Below are 20037 nucleotides of genomic sequence, written 5' to 3'. Positions count from 1 at the left end.
AGAATTCCTTTTTTTTTTTTTGTCAATTGTTTATATTCCTCTTCACTTTACTGAATTCTTCATTCTCTAATATGCTTTCCGTTTTTTGTTCTTGACTGGTCATTTAAGATAATATTAGTCATCACAACTGTTCTCTGAAGTAGATGGCATTTTTGCTATTTTATGGATAAGGAAATTGCGACTTCAGAGGATTTGAATAACCTGCCAAGGTTTTCATAACTGGGGTTGGAACTCAGTATTTTATATGATTAAATAATAAAATACGTATAAATGTAAAACATGTGAATGTGATTGTCTTGTGTGCTGGGTATTTTCTGTTTGTCTCTTTAGGTCCACTATATACTTTTCTCTATCTAGCTCTGTGCTCCAGGATACTGATGTTTACAGGCTGAGTCCAGTGGGCTCTGACTTGTGACTTCATTGCTATGGCCTATGAATCCAAATAAATCATAAACAAGAATGGAATAAAGTTAGAAGGCTAGCTACTACATGCCCCATTTAACCTTTACAACCTACATGTGTACCATCCTCAGAATTTCAAGGTAGAATTGCTATTACAACATTTACTATTTTGTAGTCCAATGTAAGTATTTAAAAACACAAAGTTTTAATGTTAAATAATTCCGCTACTTGACCTACATTACAGAATGCATTTATACTATGCAAAGTCTATTCATGATTTATGTATAAAATTACAGACTGAGACCAGTGGTCTGCAAAGCCAAACAACATTCTTGTTGTGATAGAAGCACCAAAAGAGTTTGAAAGAATAACATTATGAAAGTCTTCCAGATGCACGAGGTAACAAGTGTTTGATATGTTTAAAGGGAGAATAGCTGACTTGACTCATTTTGCTCAATAAGATAGTTCTTTTGTGAAGTTCTCAGAGGAGCTTGTTCCTGATACCATTTAAACTGATGTAAGGAAATGTCTTTTAACCTACTGTTCATCACTAGTTTTTTTGAAGTGAAAACTTGATTGCATCTCAGATTGTTATTTAATGTGGAAAGGAAAATATGTATATAATTTTATTTACTAGTTTCACTGACTTTTTTTTTTTTTTTAAGTTTACTTATTTAGTAATCTCTGCATCCAATGTGGAGCTCAGTCTCACAACCCCAAGTTCAAGAGTTGTATGCTCTTCCAGCTGAGCCAGCCAGGTATCCTTTAACTGACTTTTTAAATATAATACTTTCAATTCATTGACCCTAAATATATTATCTTTTTTTTTTAAATAATCTAAATTTGTATAACATTACTACAGTTAATAGCTGGGTCCTTGGAATATGGCAGTGTCTGAAGATTGGTTTATAATGTTGCATTCCATACTACTATAAAGTCTAAAGGGTGAAAATAGGACTTCAATATTTACAAAGAATTTTCTAGTCATCCTTAGGAATGGAATTATAAAATGTAGGAACACCTGAGTGGCTCAGTGGTTGCTGAGAGTCTGCCTTTGGCTCAGGTCGTGGTCCCAGGTCCTGGGATCGAATTCTGCCTCGGGCTTCCCTCAGGGAGCCTACTACTCCCTCTGCCTACGTCTCTGCCTGTGTGTCTATCATGAATAAATAAATAAAATCTAAAAAAGTGTAAGCAATAGCTAAAGGATTAAGGGGGGGGCACTTGGGTGGCTCAGTTAGTTAAGCGTCCCAACTCTTCTCATTTCAGGTCTTGTTCTCAGGGTCATGAGTTCAATCCCTGCCTTGGGTTCCATGCATGGAGCCTACTTAAAACAAACAACAACAACAAAATAATTAAGAATGGCAGTACATTTACTTTATTTCACACCAGAGTCAACACTGTTTTTGATCCATACAGTCAGATGAAAAGGGATTTTTTTTTAAAATATTTTATTTATTTATTCATGAGACACAGAGGGAGAGGCAGGCTCCAGGCAGGGAGCCTGACGTGGGACCTGGGTCTCCAGGATTACGCCCTGGGCTGAAGGTGGCGCTAAACCGCTGAACCACCCGGGCTGCCTGTGAAAAGAGACCTTTTTTTTTTTTCCCTAACTTTTTATTTGTAAGGATACAGTATATAAGGCATTTAACAGGCAAAATAATATTAGGCTTCTGGTCAGCAGTATGCCATTAATGGCTCAGCCTGGGGTAGGTCAAAAGCTACATGCAGATTTTTTTGTTTTTGTTTTTTTTTGTTTGTTTTTAATAAATTAATTTTTTATTGGTGTTCAGTTTACCAACATACATAATAACACCCAGTGCTCATCCCGTCAAGTACCCCCCTCAGTGCCCGTCACCCATTCACCCCCCACCCCCCGCCCTCCTCCCCTTCCACCACCACTAGTTCGTTTCCCCGAGTTAGGAGTCTTTTTCTTCTCCCTTCTCTTATATTCCCTTTCACTGTTATTTATATTCCCCAAATGAATGAGAACATACACTGTTTGTCCTTCTCCAATTGACTTACTTCACTCCGCATAATACCCTCCAGTTCCATCCACGTTGAAGCAAATGGTGGGTATTTGTCGTTTCTAATGGCTGAGTAATATTTCATTGTATACATAAACCACATCTTCTTTATCCATTCATCTTTCGATGGACACCGAGGCTCCTTCCACAGTTTGGCTATTGTGGACATTGCTGCTAGAAACATCGGGGTGCAGGTGTCCCGGCGTTTCATTGCATCTGAATCTTTGGGGTAAATCCCCAACAGTGCAATTGCTGGGTCGTAGGGCAGGACTATTTTTAACTCTTTGAGGAACCTCCACACAGTTTTCCAGAGTGACTGCACCAGTTCACATTCCCACCAACAGTGTAAGAGTGTTCCCTTTTCTCCGCATCCTCTCCAACATTTGTTGTTTCCTGCCTTGTTAATTTTCCCCATTCTCACTGGTGTGAGGTGGTATCTCATTGTGGTTTTGATTTGTATTTCCCTGATAGCAAGTGATGCAGAGCATTTTCTCATGTTCATGTTGGCCATGTCTATGTCTTCCTCTGTGAGATTTCTCTTCATGTCTTTTGCCTATTTCATGATTGGATTGTTTGTTTATTTGGTGTTGAGTTTAAGAAGTTCTTTATAGATCTTGGAACCTAGCCCTTTATCTGATACGTCATTTGCAAATATCTTCTCCCATTCTGTAGGTTGTCTTTTAGTTTTGTTGACTGTATCCTTTGCTGTGCAAAAGCTTCTTATCTTGATAAGTCCCAATAGTTCATTTTTGCTTTTGTTTCTTTTGCCTTCGTGGATGTATCTTGCAAGAAGTTACTGTGGCCAAGTTCAAAAAGGGTGTTGCCTGTGTTCTCCTCTAGGATTTTGATGGACTCTTGTCTCACATTTAGATCTTTCATCCATTTTGAGTTTATCTTTGTGTGTGGTGAAAGAGAGTGGTCTAGTTTCATTCTTCTGCATGTGGATGTCCAATTTTCCCAGCACCATTTATTGAAGAGACTGTCTTTCTTCCAATGGATTGTCTTTCCTCCTTTATCGAATATTAGTTGACCATAAAGTTCAGGATCCACTTCTGGGTTCTCTCTTCTGTTCCATTGATCTATGTGTCTGTTTTTGTGCCAGTACCACACTGTCTTGATGACCACAGCTTTGTAGTGATTCATCATATCAGCAAGAGAAAAACCAGGAATCATATGATCCTCTTATTAGATGCAGAGAAAGCATTTGACAAAATACAGCATCCATTCCTGATCAAAACTCTTCAGAGTGTAGGGATAGAGGGAACATTCCTCGACATCTTAAAAGCCATCTACGAAAAGCCCACAGCAAATATCATTCTCAATGGGGAAGCACTGGGAGCCTTTCCCCTAAGATCAGGAACCAGACAGGGATGTCCACTCTCACCACTGCTATTCAACATAGTACTGGAAGTCCTAGCCTCAGCAATCAGACAACAAAAAGACATTAAAGGCATTCAAATTGGCAAAGAAGAAGTCAAACTCGCCCTCTTCGCCGATGAGATGATACTCTTCATAGAAAACCCAAAGCCTCCACCCCAAGATTGCTAGAACTCATACAGCAATTTGGTAGAATGGCAGGATACAAAATCAATGCCCAGAAATCAATGGCATTTCTATACACTAACAATGAGAGTGAAGAAAGAGAAATTAAATTAAGAGAAAGAGAAATTAAGTCAATCCCATTTACAATTGCACCCAAAAGCATAAGATACCTAGGAATAAACCTAACCAAAGAGGTAAAGGATCTATACCCTAAAAACTATAGAACACTTCTGAAAGAAATTGAGGAAGACACAAAGAGATGGAAAAATATTCCATGCTCATGGATTGGCAGAATTAATATTGTGAAACAATGTTACCCAGGGCAATTTACACGTTTAATGCAATCCCTATCAAAATACCATGGACTTTCTTCAGAGAGTTAGAACAAATTATTTTAAGATTTGTGTGGAATCAGAAAAGACCCCAAATAGCCAGGGGAATTTTAAAAAAGAAAACCATATCTGGGGGCATCACAATGCCAGATTTCAGGTTGTACTACATGAAAAGAGATCTTAAAGGTTGTTCTGACCAACCACCTACCAAGCACTGGCTTCCTGTTAAGTGGTCCCTGAGTTTATATCTTACAGTGACTTAAACCCTCACAGCCACTTCTAGAAGTGAGCACATTTCATATTTGAACAGCTGTGATTTTGATTTTCTCCATATGTTAATAGTCTGTAGCTTTTTTTTTTTTTTAATCTACCTGGTTCTAACCTTTTCTCCTGATAGCTTTTCTGTGACTTTGAAGACTTGGTGAACATACTGGAGACTACCAATGCATTAAACTATATCCAGACTAACGTTTTTTTTTGGAGGTAGAATCTAGAATAAAGCTTCTACTTTACTTATGGATTTTTGATTAGGAAAATTACTGGTCATTGGTATTTTGAATTCAGACTTGTGCTGTCTGCTCAACAAAGTTACATAAGGTGGAACACTACAGAAGCACATGTACCCTGTCAGTTAAATAAATGCAGAGAAGGCAAAGGCAGATCTACTTATTCATACCTTCATTGAAGACTTTGGACAGTTTTGTAGTAATGAGTGAATAGGTAACTCATCTTACTGTTATTATTAATCATGTTCTATATATTCTTTATAAAAATAAAGGCAGTTGCTAGATAATGTTAACTAGTTAGCTCTGAATAAAATTGTTTTATCCTTCTTTTTTTAAAGCTTTGGGGTCAGTTTAAGTGAAGAATATCCTGGAATTGAAATGCAAATTTATCTTTATGAATCAAGATTTTCTTCATTTTATGTAACCAACACAAAATTTATAAATAAGTTGCAAGTTTAGGTCAATATGACTGAACTCTCCACCATAACCTTTGATTTAAAAAATAAAATTAACCCCAGTATTCTACGACTGTTAAGACTCTCTTCAGGATTTAAAAAAATTGTTTGTGCATGTATTTTCATGGGTCAAAATTCAAAAGTACAAAAGATAAAGTAAAAAATCCCCTCCCTTAATGTCTTCATTACTTGGTTTATTTTCTCAGAGGCAATCACTATTATTAATATCTTCATTCTTAATACTTTTCTCTTAAAAAGTAGAACCTCCACCCTTCTTTTAACTTGATTTTTATCTGTTTTTTTGAGACCCTAAACATCATATTAGGATTATTTGATGAATTTCTGAGACTGATGGGTTTTTTTCTGCCTATAAAGTTGTTTTATTAATTTAGGAACATAAAAATGCACTTTGTATTCTATGACATCTCTTGTAATCACTTTGGAATACTTAGATCTGCAAAAGTCTGAGAAAACTGAAACAGTGGTCAGGGTAAAAGCTCATCTCCTACTCATCTTTTTCTGATAGTAAAATGAGCTAGAGAGGATATGTTTTCTCTCTGAATATTCACTTTCTCCATCCCGGGCTATTGGATGTGTCAAAGTTTAGATACTGTTTTCCCTAGCTCACTTGTTTGCATGTGAAAGGTTGACAATTCCAGTGTTTAGTAACAAATCTTTGAAGAGAGATTAAAAAAGTAGTCTCTCTCTATCTGACTAACTTCCTGGGGAGGCCCCTAGTGCTCTAGCTACTCCATGCTTCCTGATTGGGAGATGGCTGCCTACAGTTGTTTTAAGAAGGGATTAGTACTGGGATACCTGGGTGGCTCCGTTAGTTAAGTGTCATACTCTTGATACTCAGCTCAGGTGGCAATCTCAGGGTGGTGAGATGGAGCTGGGTGCTAGGCGTGAAGCCTGTTTAGGATTCTCTCTGTCCTCCCTCTGCCCCTGCCTCCCCCTCTTAAAAAAAAAAAAAAAAGATTAGCACCACTAGAACTAATCCTTTCTATAACTAAGCCATATATATGGAACTTTTTTTCCAAATTACCGTAGTATGATAAAAGTTGAATCACAGTTAGGGTTATGGTAAGGATGTGGACACAGCCATAAGCTAAGGAAAAAATTCATCCAATCTGGGAATGGACCTTCATATTCTTGCTGCTGTGTCTTTTAAGGTCATTGCTCAATTAAAATGCCTTCAGAACCCTAGGATATTTGGAGTGGGGGCAGTTGTTTTTCTAAATTATGGTATTATAGTGGGTGGGAAGGAATGCTGGATGCTGAGAATGAATTTTTCAGGAATGCCTAGGTGTTTCTTGACTGCTAAAGGCCTCACATTAATTGGTAAAAATCTTGTTTATTTTAATTTCAGTATAGTTATCATACAATGTTATATTAGTTTTGGTACGGTATGTAATATAGTGATTCACCAATTCTATACATTACTCATTGCTCATCATGATAAGTGTACTCTAATCCTCTTCACCTATTTCACCCAGTCTTCCACCCACCTCCTCTCTGGTACCTTCAGTTTGCTCTCTGTAGTTAAAGAGTTATTTCTTGGTTTATCTTCTTTCTCCCTTATTATTCTTCGCTTTTCTGTTTTTGTTTTGTTTCTTAAATTCCACACATGAATGAAATCATATGGTATGTCTCTAACTGGCTTATTTCACTGAGCATTAGACACTCTCACTCCAGGTTGCAAATGGCAAGATACCGTTCTTTTTTTTTTTTTTTTTTTACGGCTGAATAATATTCCCTTCTTTATTCTTTCACTTGTCAGTAGACACGGGCTGCTTTCATAACTTAGCTATTGTAAATAATGCTGCAAGAAACAGAGGGGTGTATGTATCCTTTTGAATGAGTGTTTTTGTATTTTTTGGGGTATATATCCAGTAGTGTGACTACTGGATCATAAAAGGTAGTTCTATTTTTAACATTTTGAGGAAATTCCATCCTGTTTTCCAGAGTAGCTGCCCTAGTTTGCACTCCAGCAACAGTGCAATATGGTTCCTATTTCTCCACATCCTCTCGACCAGCTGTTTGCTTCTTTTATTTTGATTTTAGCTGTTCTGGTAGGTGTGAGGTGATATTTCATGGTATTTTGCTTTGCATTTCCCTGATGATTACTGATGTTGAGCATCTTTTTGTGTGTCTGTTGGCCGTCTGTATTTCTTCTTTGGAAAAATGTTCATATTTTCTGCTCATTTTTAATAGGATTATTTGGTTTTTGGGTGTTGAGTTATATAAGTTATATAAATTCTTTATAAAATATTTTGGATACTAACCCTTTTTATAGGAAATGTCATTGCAGATATCTTTTCCTATTCTGTAGGTTATCTTTTGTTGATTGTTTCCTTTGCTGTGTAAAGCTTTCTATTTTTATGTAGTCCCAATAGTTTAGTTTTGCTTTTGTTTCTCTTGCTTCAGGAGACATATCTAGAAGAAAGTTGCTATGTGGGATGTTGGAGAAATTACTGCCTGTGTTTCTCCTCTACAATTTTTATGGTTTCAGGTCTCACATTTAGGTCTTTAATTCATTTTGTGAGTATATCTTTGTTTTGTATGGTTTAAGTCAGTGGTCATTATTTTGCATGTAGCTGTCCAGTCTCCCAACACCATTTGTTGAATAGGCTTTTTCCCATTGCATATTCTCTGAGACTCATGGGATCTTAGGTATAATGCATCAGTTTAATTGGGAACATTATGTAAGTTGAGTACTTGATTTTTTTTACCAACTAATACTTCTTTAGCTGCTATGCTAGGGGAATACAAATACTGGACAACTTTTTTTTTTTTTAAGATTTTATTTATTCATGAGAGACAGAGAGAGGCAGAGACATAGGCAGAGGGAGAAGCCTGCTCCCCATGGGGAGCCTGATGAGGGACTTGATTCTAGGACCCTGGGATCACGACCTGAGCCAAACGCAGACTTAGCCACCCAGGCATCCCTATAAAAAGGCATGTATAAATAAGTTAAAGTATAGTGACATATGTATCAATCACATATCTTACATACAGGGTTAGAGAAGGAATGCTTAATGCTGTTTTCTGGGAAGGACTGACAGTTCATGGTAGAAATAGGTCTGAAGCTGGGTTTTAAAAAATGAATAGTTAGAGCTCAACAGGCAGATGGGATAGGAGAAGCCAGCCGTCCAGTCAGAGGAATGTATAAAGGCAGAAGCTCTTAATAGTCTGGTATGGGAAGTAGTGTGGTAGGAGCTGGGGCTAGACAGGTGGGCAGTTTATGTATGAAAGGCTTTAGCCTAGTACTAAATGAGATGCATTTATCCCCTAGGACCTAGTGAAACAAATTAATGTAGAGTTAGTATTTAGAAAGACCACTTTGATGGAAGTATAGGGTATATATAAGAATAGGATGAAATGAGGAAGCAAGGAGAATAGTGAGAAGTCTGTTAACAATAATCAAGAAATATTTGATGAGGTTAGCAAGGCTGAAATGGAAGGGATAGGCACTCAAGTAAATTAGGTAAAATCAGTGAGAATTGGTGAATTTTATTAAGAATTTTATTATTAACAGCTTAGTGGTTAAGTCTTTGACATCATATACAGAACTAAATTCAGGGGCAGCTTTGTTTTTTTTAAATCAATTTTATGACTTTGTGTCAATTTTAATAAATTCTCTTTCCTCATCTGTAAAATGAGTAGTTAAAAAATAGTTTAGCTGAAGCTTTAAGCAGCCTTCGTTTTGTTTTCAAAGATTTTATTTATTTATTCAAGAGAGAGACAGAGGCAGAGGGAGAAGCAGGTTCCCCGTGGGGAGGCTGATGCAGGACTGAGCCAAAGGCAGATGCTCAACCACTGAGCTACCCAGGTGCTTTCATTTAACGGACTTCCAGACTAATTGTTCCTCTTCATTCCCTCAGTAGTCAGATTTATTTGATGTCCATGGCAGGCTCTCAGGTAGTTGACCTTCCTAGATAAACAAAAGTAAATAACAAAAGCCTCATACTTTATGGTGCCACTTAAAAAAAAATATTTTAGGGGCAGAGCCCGGGTGGCTCAGCGGTTTACGCCCCCTTCAGCCCCGGGTGTGATACTGGAGACCCGGGATCGAGTCCCACGTTGGGCTCCCTGCATGGAGCCTGCTTCTTCTCCCTCTGCCTGTGTCTCTGCCTCTCTCTCTCTCTCTCTCTCTGTGTGTCTCTCGTGAATAAATAAATGGAATCTTAAAAAATATATATTTTAAAGATTAAAACACTTAATTTTTTTAATCTTTAAAGATTAAAGATTGTACTTTATTTATTTAGAGAGAGTGTGCTGTGCTTGCACCAGTGGAGGGAGGGGCAGAAGGAGAGGGTGAGAGAGGGAATCTCTAGCCGACTCCTCACTGAGCATAGAGCCTGACTCAGGGCTTGACTCCACAACCCTAGATAACGTACTGAACTGAAATCAAGAGTTGGGCACTTAACTGACTGAGCCACTCATGCATCCTGATGCTACTTTTATGAAATGTCCAAAATAGGTAAATCCACAGAGACAAAAAGATGATTGTTTGTCAGCAGCTGTGTGGGGGAAAGGGAGAATGGGGAATGGCCGCTAATGGGTATGAGGTTTCTTTTTGGGCTGATGAAATGTTCTAAAATTAACGGTTGACAGATCTGTGTGTCACAGCTTTGAATATAATCAAAACTACTAAATTATACACTTTGTTTTTTTTAATTTTTATTTATTTATGATACTCACACACACACAGAGAGAGAGAGAGAGAGAGAGGCAGAGACATAGGCAGAGGGAGAAAGAAGCAGGCTCCATGCACCGGGAGCCCGATGTGGGATTTGATCCCTGGTCTCCAGGATCACGCCCTGGGCCAAAGGCAGGCGCCAAACCGCTGCGCCACCCAGGGATCCCTAAATTATACACTATGAAAGTGAATTTTATGGTATGTGAATTTTGTCTGAATAATGTTATTGTAAATACTAATACACATGCCACGTTCACATTTCTGCATTGTTCAGAATGTTATTTTATAATTTTTCTTCTTCTAGTTTAGGGTTCCATCCAGGATCATGCATTACATTTGATTACCATGTCTAATTACCTGCTGAAGTTTTTGAGAGGATACAGTAAGAAATGTGTAAGTGGTTAGATCCCTTGGAAATGAAAGGGGAAATGTTTTTCCTCAGTCTTCCTTAAACATGGGGAATGAATCTACATTATTTTAGATGCACGCAAAACCAAAATGTTTGATTAGATTAAAAATGGCTTTTTACAGCTTAAGCAAGGTAGCATTTTGAGATATTAAGGTTATGTTTTAAAACTAACTTTTAGAAATTCCTTGAAGTGTTAATTGTTTGAATGGATTTGAAGTAACAGGAGGGACTCTATATAAATTTTAAAGATATGTTGCTAATTTTGTGTATGTTCTACTATATCTTGGTAATTGACCTAAATGACACAATTATATATTCCTTTAAGCCTCAAAAGTTATCTAGATGTGGTGCTAGCAACCATTTTTACATAGAAAGGGAAATGTAGAATGGTAAAATGCTGATAGATACTTTACTTTGTGATCCCAAGTTTAGTTGAATCACGTAGGCCTTGGCATTACAGAAGCTTTCTGTGTGTAATGATTGCCTTAATAATTTTGGCATAGAGTCTTTGGATGTGAAAAATAATTTTGAATTTTTTTTTAAGGATTTTATTTATTCATGAGGACAGAGAGAGAGAGAAAGAGAGACAGAGACACAGGTAGAGGGAGAAGCAGGCCCCGTGCAGGGAGCCTGATGTGGGATTCCATCCCAGGACTCCAGGATCATGCCCTGAGCCAAAGGCAGGCGCCAAACCGCTGAGCCACCCAGGGATCCCCATAATTTTGTATTAAAGAATAACTACTTCTAAAATTGTGTGGCATGGTTACAGAAATGTCTGCTCTGTAACTGTTGATGGTATTAAAAATACTGATTATTTTGCCTATTGCAGTGTTACTATTTCTTCTTGAAAGAAAGGAATAATAGGGAAATCAAAAATAGTTTGAGTATGTGTATGGGAAGATTGTAGACCTGAAGTTCAGCTATTTTGCTTAGAGAATATAGGTAGATATGTTCTCTTCTGGTTTTCCCCTTCCCTTTATATACCTTGATTTTAATTTTTATCAAGTCTGTCTATCTGGCCTTTGCCGCTGTGGCCCATTGATCTGTCCATCTGTCTGTTACAGTGCATATTGGGTACTTCCAGAAGTATGAATTCAGTGATGCAAAGGACAGGCGGGCTGCAGCAGCAAAGGTAGGACAGAATCATTCCAAAGACAAGTCATTAAAGGACCATTAAACACATATATGTGCAAGCACATTTTGGCAGCAAGTACCTCATTATTTAAGGGCACACCGATTATCCTGTAAATCTTGATGACAAGCCAATTTTGACATGACAAACAATCCTGATATATCCATTTATAAAGGGCACAGTTTTATTATTATTTTTAAACCAGAAGCTGATTTGGCACTTAGGCAAACAGAATAAATTAGTGTTTGCTACTATCTTTAAAAAAAAAAAAAAAAAAAAAGCTGAATAATAGAAGAAATGTTTTTTTTTTGTTTTTGTTTTTGTTTTGTTTTTTTTTTTTGTTTTTTTTTAAAGAAATGGTTAAATGGAGGATAGTATTGTTATTTGCTTGATTCAAGGACCTGGTTGATTTTCAGAAACTATGACAAAGGACCTATTTGTAACACTGGAAGGAAAAGGAGGAGGAAAGTAAATTGATCTGGCTATGCATGTATATTTTATATATTAATATTTATTTGTATGTCCGAGTCTTGAATATTCTGATGGAAATAATCTAAATTTTCCAGGTTGTTTAACTTCTTTAAGGAAGTTTAAGGATTTCTATTTAAATATTTGTACCATTTGCTTAGATATTTGTATCCATTTGCCTGCAAAATGATAGCAATTATGACACCAATACCTAGCTGCTCTTTTTTTTAATGCTATATTACAATGAGAGAGCAACAGCATTTTTTATATCGAATTCTAACACTAAATCAGAGGCAAGTGTTAAGAACTCAGGCAACACAATGCAAATGTTTGAAGAAAAAGAAATGGAAAGCTTACATATAAGGTAAAGTATGAGGTTGCTTATTTTTATTCTAGTGTTGGGTGACGAAGTGAGATTCTAGGGATAGCTGAATGATACAGATATTTGCATCATTTTATTTATTAATACGCTTCTAAAAGGAAGGGGCTGTGTTTTTCTACATAGGTTAATATGGTGCTTTTCAGGTATTCCCAAATGAAAAGACAGATACAAGTTTGTATTTGATTTTCAGTGAAGACTGCTGGGTTTTCAAAATGACTATAAAACCTAAGATCTTAAGTAGCTACTGCCCAAATTCTGGCCCAAAAGACTGAGGTTAGTAGTTAATACTATAATAAACTGTATACTATATGGAGAAGAACTAGTCTGTATTCTCTTAAATGTGGAAATGTATTTTGTTTTTTTTTTCTTCTTTTTTTCTTTTTTTTTTTTTGGAAATGTATTTTGAAGTTTCATAGTATACCATAGTAGAAGTTTTTTAAATCAGTTGTGTTTGAAACAAGATGTTTTGGTGTTTGAGATGGCCCTTTTTTTGGTCTCTTGGAAACCTTTTTATTTATTTTTTTGGAAACCTTTTTGATTGACTTTTTTACCTTCCTATTTTCATGTTTAGCCCCTTTTTCCAAATATATTTTATTTCATGTTCTTAATAGATCATAAATAATTAACCTATTATAGTATGGCAATATTAAAATGAATATTTGTAACTAATTCTGAATTTTAGGGACCTGGATTCCTTCTAATCCTGACTGCCACTTTTGACATTTCAAAAGTAACTTCTTTTCAGGTTTTTTTCCCTTTTAAAAATGCATGTGGTGGTGGTACCTTTACAAAATTTGGTTAATGTCTTTTTGAAAAGGGATTCTTAGTAATGGTGTGAAAATGGGAACTATTTAACTGGATCTAGATCATTGCTAAGATTAATTTTTTTTTAAGATTTTTTTTTTTTAATTTACTCATGAGAGATACAGAGCGAGAGAGAGAGAGAGGTAGACACACAGGCAGAGGAAGAAGCAGGCTCCATGCAGGGAGCCTGACCTGGGACTCGATTCCGGGTTTCCAGAATCATGCCGTGGGCTGCAGGCGGCGCTAAACCGCTGCACCACCTGGGCTGCCCCTAAGATTAGTTTTAAAAAAAATAGTGTTCTTATGTCAACATATGTTAATCTACAGTTGAAATGTTTTATTTTAGACGAAAAATGAGTTGTATTGGTGCTTTTTTCCTGTTTCCTATTTTTTTCCTTCAGTATTATTGTGGATTTAAAAATTGTACAGTATTTTCTAATATGAGCATATCACTTGGTCATTTTCCCTATTGTTGGCCATTTTTCTCACTCTATTGTGTGTCTCCTTCCTATTGTCCCCTTCCTTTTCCTTTCTTGACCCAAAACCTAACCTTGGAAGTGGCCTTGCAAGACGTAGGTATAGACATTTACAGTTTTTATAATTAAGATGGAATGTTTTTTCTTTTTTTTTCTCTTTTATGATTTTTTTTGTATTTTTTTATTGGCGTTCGATTTGCCAACTTATACACCCAGTGCTCATCCCGTCAAGTGCCCCCCTCAGTGGCAAGGTGGAGTGTTTTCAAAGGTTGTTGAGTTTATAACAATAGTATGTGAACTGTCTTTTTTTTTTTTTTTTCACCTCTGCTGGCAGTATTAAGAATCTTGAAATTTTTATTACTCTGATAAAATATTACTTGGTTTAATGTATCATTTCTCTAAGTTACCTTTTCATATCCTTTGCACCTTTTCTTAAGGAGTTCTTAATGTATGATTGTTACTGTAGCTCTTTTCTCCAACTTGTTACTTGTTTTAAAAAAATAGTATACACGCGTGTGGTAACAAATGAAAAAGTTATTATCATCTCTGAATGATTACATTTATAATTTTAATATACCTCTGTCTTTTCCGTTACCTTTTGATATTTTCTCTTTCCTCTTTCTTCTCTCACCTTTGACAATCCCCTCTATGCCACCTATATTTTTATGTTATTAAAGTCCTTTTGATTTGTGATCATAGCCAAGTCTTAATTTGCTCATAGCTTGATTTTTTTTTTAAGTGACACTATTGAACAATATTTGTGTTTATGACAGTTCAACGAGTATATTAGGGTTATTTCTTTTTTTTAAGATTTTATTTATTCATGAGAGACACAGAGAGAGACAGAGACATAAGGTAGAGGGAGAAGCAGGCTCCTCGCAGGGACCCCCATGTGGGACTTGATCCTGGATCCCGGGATCATGCACTGAGCCTAAGGCAGACACTCAACCCTGAGCCACCCAGGCATCCTACTTTATGTATATATGTATATGTGTGTGTGTGTGTGTGTGTGTATATATATATATATGTATGTTATGTATGTATGTATTTACTCACTTACTTACTTTACTTACTTGGTATCAAGGTCATTTAGATTGTATTTACTCTTCTCCTGGAGCCCTCCATCCTATTCTTCTAATTAGGATGCCCTTTCCACTAAGTTTCTTATTGTCCTCTTGAGTTGGAGCCTTTGCTTCTTAGATCTGTGTCTTTTTCTTGCTTTAATCTCATTTGGCGGGCCACATCCTTAATTTAACTCCCATGTAACTTTTCTTAAGATATTACTCGTTGTGGCACTGAGTCTTTAACTTTCTAATTTGGTTGCTAGATAGGCTAGCTGAGAAAGTCTAGATTGTACTTTTTTTGAAAGATAATTGCCATCTGCACTTGCTGTTGCTAGTAAGTCCATTACTAGGACTTGATGGTTCTCATTTCTTGATGACTTTTTAATGTCTTAGCCTTATCTCTTTATCCTTGGTTGTCTGAAAAGATGGGTTAAGTGTGCATTTTCTCATTGTGTTGGGCCTTGGTAGACACTTTCAACTGGAAAATTTGTGTCCTTTTAAAGCTTTGGGAAATGAATGTATAATACTGCTTTGGTAATTTTCCTCTCTCTTCTCTTTCTGGAATTCCTGTTAGATGATTGTTAAAAAACAATGGATAGTGGCTTAAATAAAAATGATAAAATTATATTAGAAAGATTGGAGGGAAGGTGAATGTAAGAGTGTTGAATCTTCATCATTTTCAAGGATGGTAATAACATCTAAAATAGAAATATAACAACTATCTGACAAAAGTATATTATTTAGGATAAAAGTAAATACCAGAAGAAACAGTGAAAAGAATTTATTTTTTATTTTATCATTATTATTTTTAAAGATTTTATTTATTCATGACAGACACGGCGGGGGGCGGGGGGGTACACAGGCAGAGGGAGAAGCAGGCTCCATGCAGGAAACCCCACCTGTGACTCAATCCCGGGTCTCCAGGATCACACCCCGGGCCGAAGGCGGCACTAAACTGCTGATCCACCGGGGCTGCCCTTGAAAAGAATTTAAAATGCTTGTGTCAGAGGACTAGAAATCAGTAGTGACTGAGATGTGGAAGAGAGGATTGTTAAACCTTGAGGTTATAACTAACTTCTAAAACTATGAATATACCCTAAATTTAAAAAATGTGTAAATGGGCGCTTGGGTGGCTCAGTTGGTTTAAGTGGTTGCCGTCAGCTCAGGTCATGATCTTAGGGTCCTGGGATCGATTCCTATGTCTGGCTCCCTGCTCAGTGGAAAGTCTGCTTCTCCCTCCCCCTCTGCCCTTCCCCCTGCTCCTATTCTCTTCTCTCTCAAATAAATAAATAAAATCTTAAATGTTTATTTTATATATTTTTAAAAGATTTTATTTATTTATTCATGAGAGTCACACACAGAGAGAGAGAGAGACAGAGACAAAGGTACAGGGAGAAGCAGGCCCCATGCAGGGAGCCCGTGGGAATTGATTCCGGGACTTCAGGATCACGCCCTGGGCCGAAGACAGCATGCCCTGGGCTGACCACCGAGCCACCCAGGGATCCCAATCTTAAATGTTTAAATGGTGATTCAGTGCAACCCCATTATCAAAGGTTCACATTTAGTGATATCATCCTTCTTCCTTTTTATTCCTTTACTTTTTTGTTTTTATTATGCACTATGTTAATATACTGAGTAAACTTCTAGCAGGGAGAGGTGAGCATTACCAAGTCATTTTTTATCAGTCAGGAATACTCTTCCTTAATTGATGTTCTCCATACTCTTTGACACAAAAATATGGAACACTTCCTGAATTTGCATGTCATCCTTGCACAGTATTTTGTTTGTATTGTTTCGGTTTTTGTATATGTGCTGCTGAAGTGAGCATTGCTATCTTCATTCTTTAAAATCCTCTCAGCAAGTATATGTAGAAGTGTTCTTAGTCCCAGTATTCATTATAGACTTTCTGAAGGGAGGAAGGTTCCAATTATACATGCCACGTGTTCCTTTTTCATGATTCTTAGTCATCGAGCCTGTATATTTTGAGAATAATTGGCAGGAGAACATACTGCAGACATACATGGCCTATTACAGCTTGGTTATGAAACTTTATTTAAATGATACAGGAGTATATTTGTATCTATTTCAAGATCATTTGGATTTATGGCTACTTTTTGAGCTTTAAAGAAATTTACAGTGGCTTTTTTTGATAGGATCTGAGATACAAATTAAAACCTCTATACTCCTTTAAATAAGCACTGTGAGTTTTTGAAGAATCTCAGTTAGGTTTATATTGTACAAATTTTTGTGTACCGTACACATAGAAGTAGTGAATTGCTAATCAGAATGTCTATGACTTATCTATTAATAAGTGTTTTGATTTGCTAGGATGAAAAAGGAAGAAGTACTAGTTCAAATATGATGCTGTGTTAAAATTTATTATTAAGAAGTAGCTGGGAATGTGTATTTATCTTTTTTTTTTTCAGTGCTTCCAGAGGAAGAGATAACTATATATACAACACTTAACAATATTCATTTCACTTTGCAGAACTAATTCAATTTGGTATGCCATTTTTAGGTAGTTTAGGGATGGCTAGTGGTTGTGTTAAGTGAAGTGTGGTTCTGTGAGGTCACTCAGATGTTTTGGTTGTGTGTTTGTGGAACATTTTAGTATGTGCCACAATAGCTGTGTATAGAACACTAATACTTTGGGCTTGACAGTTGGAACCTAGAGGTGAGCTTGTGAGTAGATAACTAAAAAGATTATTAAATAATTCTCCAACAGTTCTGAATTACTGCAAAAATAGTACAGAAACATAAGGTGGTCTATATAGAATCTTCATTTATAGTTCGAATTAGCTCCTTTATGCCAAGGTAATTTGGAATTTGTAGTTACCTGGTTCTTGGTCTTTCCTTTTGGTTCTTACCCTTTTAACTGTAGGATTTTTTTTTCCCCTCAAAAGAGTACGGGGGATTTTCTTTCCCCCTCAAGAGAGTGAAACCCAAGAAAATTGCCTTGAATGGGGCCTCATGTAGTAGTAAATGTTTAAAACTGTAGGGCTGCGTTTGTTGGAGGTGACTTGGCTCTTGATCAACTAGATGCTGAAGTATATAGTGCTATGTTAAGACGACATTTTTTTTTTCTTGATGTAAAAACAGAAGTTTTACCTAACATTTTGTTTTCACCATTTGTATAAATATATCCCTTCCATCACATGCTCCTGTTTAGTTTACAGTTGAATTTTTACAGAATAAATCAAATGATTACACACAGTGATAGTATCTTTTCTTTTTCTTTTTTAATAGAAACATTTTACTTAAATTATTAAATTCTGATTAAACTCTTGACATTCTTCTAGAGGTGAAATCTTAACTCCAAATTTGAGATGATGTAGAAGAAAATAATTGCCCTCATAAAATGTATATACAAGGGCAAGTAAAGAATAGCAGAGCCAAATTTGAGATATTACTGTAGGTAGTTCGCTAAATGCATTCATTAACAAGTTTTGGTACATCAGAATTATTATTATTATTTTAAATTTTTATTTATTTATGATAGAGGAGAGAGAGAGGGGGGCAGAGACACAGGCAGAGGGAGAAGCAGGCTCCATGCACTGGCAGCCCGACGTGGGATTCGATCCCGGGTCTCCAGGATCGCGCCCTGGGCCAAAGGCAGGTGCTAAACCACTGCGCCACCCAGGGATCCCGGTACATCAGAATTATATTTGTAGTTCAAACACATGCTTCAGCACAATTTCAAGTTAAGTATCATGGATCTCCAGAATTTTATTTGGTCAAAGCTTGTCAGTGTTACATTTTTACTAATCTCCAAGAGATAGTTAAACTGTGAAATAATTTGCTACAGTAATCTTCCAAGAAGCATCTCTAGGGGGGAAAGTCTCTGAACAACATAAGCTTCAACAATTCCCCTTCTCTTCTACCTTCCTTCTCAAAGGAAGGGTAGCTTAGAAGTTCTTATTTGAAACTCGAAACTTTGAGGGTTTATGTTGTTTAGTTGTAAATTTGTTTTAAATGCATATAGTTTTTAAGCTGTTTGACAATTCTGTGATTATCTTCCTCAGTACCTCAGTACCTCCAAGTACCTTTCTGTGCTGTGTTGGTTTAGAAAGCTGAAAACTTTCTCCATCTTTCTGCATTATCAAGAGGTATTTGTGGCAAAGGCAGCAGCTAGACTTGTGTATATCACCTGGCTTTCTGGGTATCTAGAGGGGCAGTTGTGGCAGTGGTTGAATCATCATCAGTGATGACTTCCTGATTCCTGCTTTCTATCTTTGGATCACAATTGTCTGCCATTCTTGAATTTAGTGCTTCCATTGCTGGCTTAAGTAGGGAGAGCTCCTTGTTATTCAGTCTGTTGTGTTCTGGTGTCATTCTTTTTTTTTTTTTTTTCTTTCCTGGTGTCATTCTTGTAGACATAACCTTACAGCCCCACTCCTCCAGTCCTTCTACCAATTAATCATGGTCCTTTTACCAATTAAGCACAAATTCCTTTTATTAACTCCTCCTTTGCTCAAGGTATCTTAAGAGTTTTTATACCCTTCACCAGGCCTTGAATGATCAAAGTCAAGAGCAATCTTTTAGTGACAAATACTACTCTTTCATTTTGTATATGGTATTGTATGAACTTTGGATACATAAAGAATTTATTTTTGTATGTCATTGACTAAGCATTGGTCATATATTGACTCAATATAAAGCTGTCAACGTACTTATACACCTTTTAGGAGAAGAAAAATTATGCTTGAATTATACATGATAATTTCTTCTTTTTTTTTTTTTTTTAATTTATGATAGAGAGAGAGAGAGAGGCAGAGACACAGGCAGAGGGAGAAGGAGGCTCCATGCACCGGGAGCCCGACGTGGGATTCGATCCCGGGTCTCCAGGATCGCGCCCTGGGCCAAAGGCAGGCGCTAAACCGCTGCGCCACCCAGGGATCCCCATACATGATAATTTCTTAAAAGGAAATCAAGTATTTAGTTAAATCTAAGGAGAATTTGGAAATGAAATCTTTTATGGTTAATATAACCAACTCTCAGAACTTTCTGTAGCTTTTATCACTGTACATATACATCACCTTAAGAACTTTGAGAATCTGGTTGAAATGATTCAGTAGATGTGGATTGGGATTCTGTATTTCTAACATAGTCCGGTGATTGTAATTTTGTGAACCACAGTTTAAGAAGCATGGCCTTTACTGTTTATAGTTGATTGTTATGAAAGTAATACTCTAAATTTCTCTTCATATCATTATACAGAAAAAAATTCACATCTTTTCACCCCATTCCCAGACTAGCCCCCAGGGATGGTAACTCTCCAGAATAGCTTTAATATAAAACCTCTAAACATTTTATTACATATTGTAGATCTTTATCTACAT

General features: G+C 36.6%; 1 protein-coding gene and 1 pseudogene across 1 annotated transcript in view; one reads left to right on the top strand and one right to left on the bottom strand.

Annotated features, from left to right (window-relative positions):
- ARIH1 (ariadne RBR E3 ubiquitin protein ligase 1) overlaps positions 1–20037 on the top strand; it is a 114565-nt gene that overhangs the window by 19136 nt on the left and 75392 nt on the right. The gene's annotated exons all lie outside the window — the stretch shown is intronic.
- LOC129506513 (U6 spliceosomal RNA) lies at positions 16430–16526 on the bottom strand (annotated as a pseudogene).

Source organism: Nyctereutes procyonoides, unplaced genomic scaffold (genome assembly GCF_905146905.1).
Source record: "Nyctereutes procyonoides isolate TBG_1078 unplaced genomic scaffold, NYPRO_anot_genome, whole genome shotgun sequence".
NCBI lineage: Eukaryota > Metazoa > Chordata > Mammalia > Carnivora > Canidae > Nyctereutes > Nyctereutes procyonoides.
The sequence above is the reverse complement of the archived record's forward strand: the minus strand, read 5'-3'. Positions and strand labels throughout refer to the sequence as shown.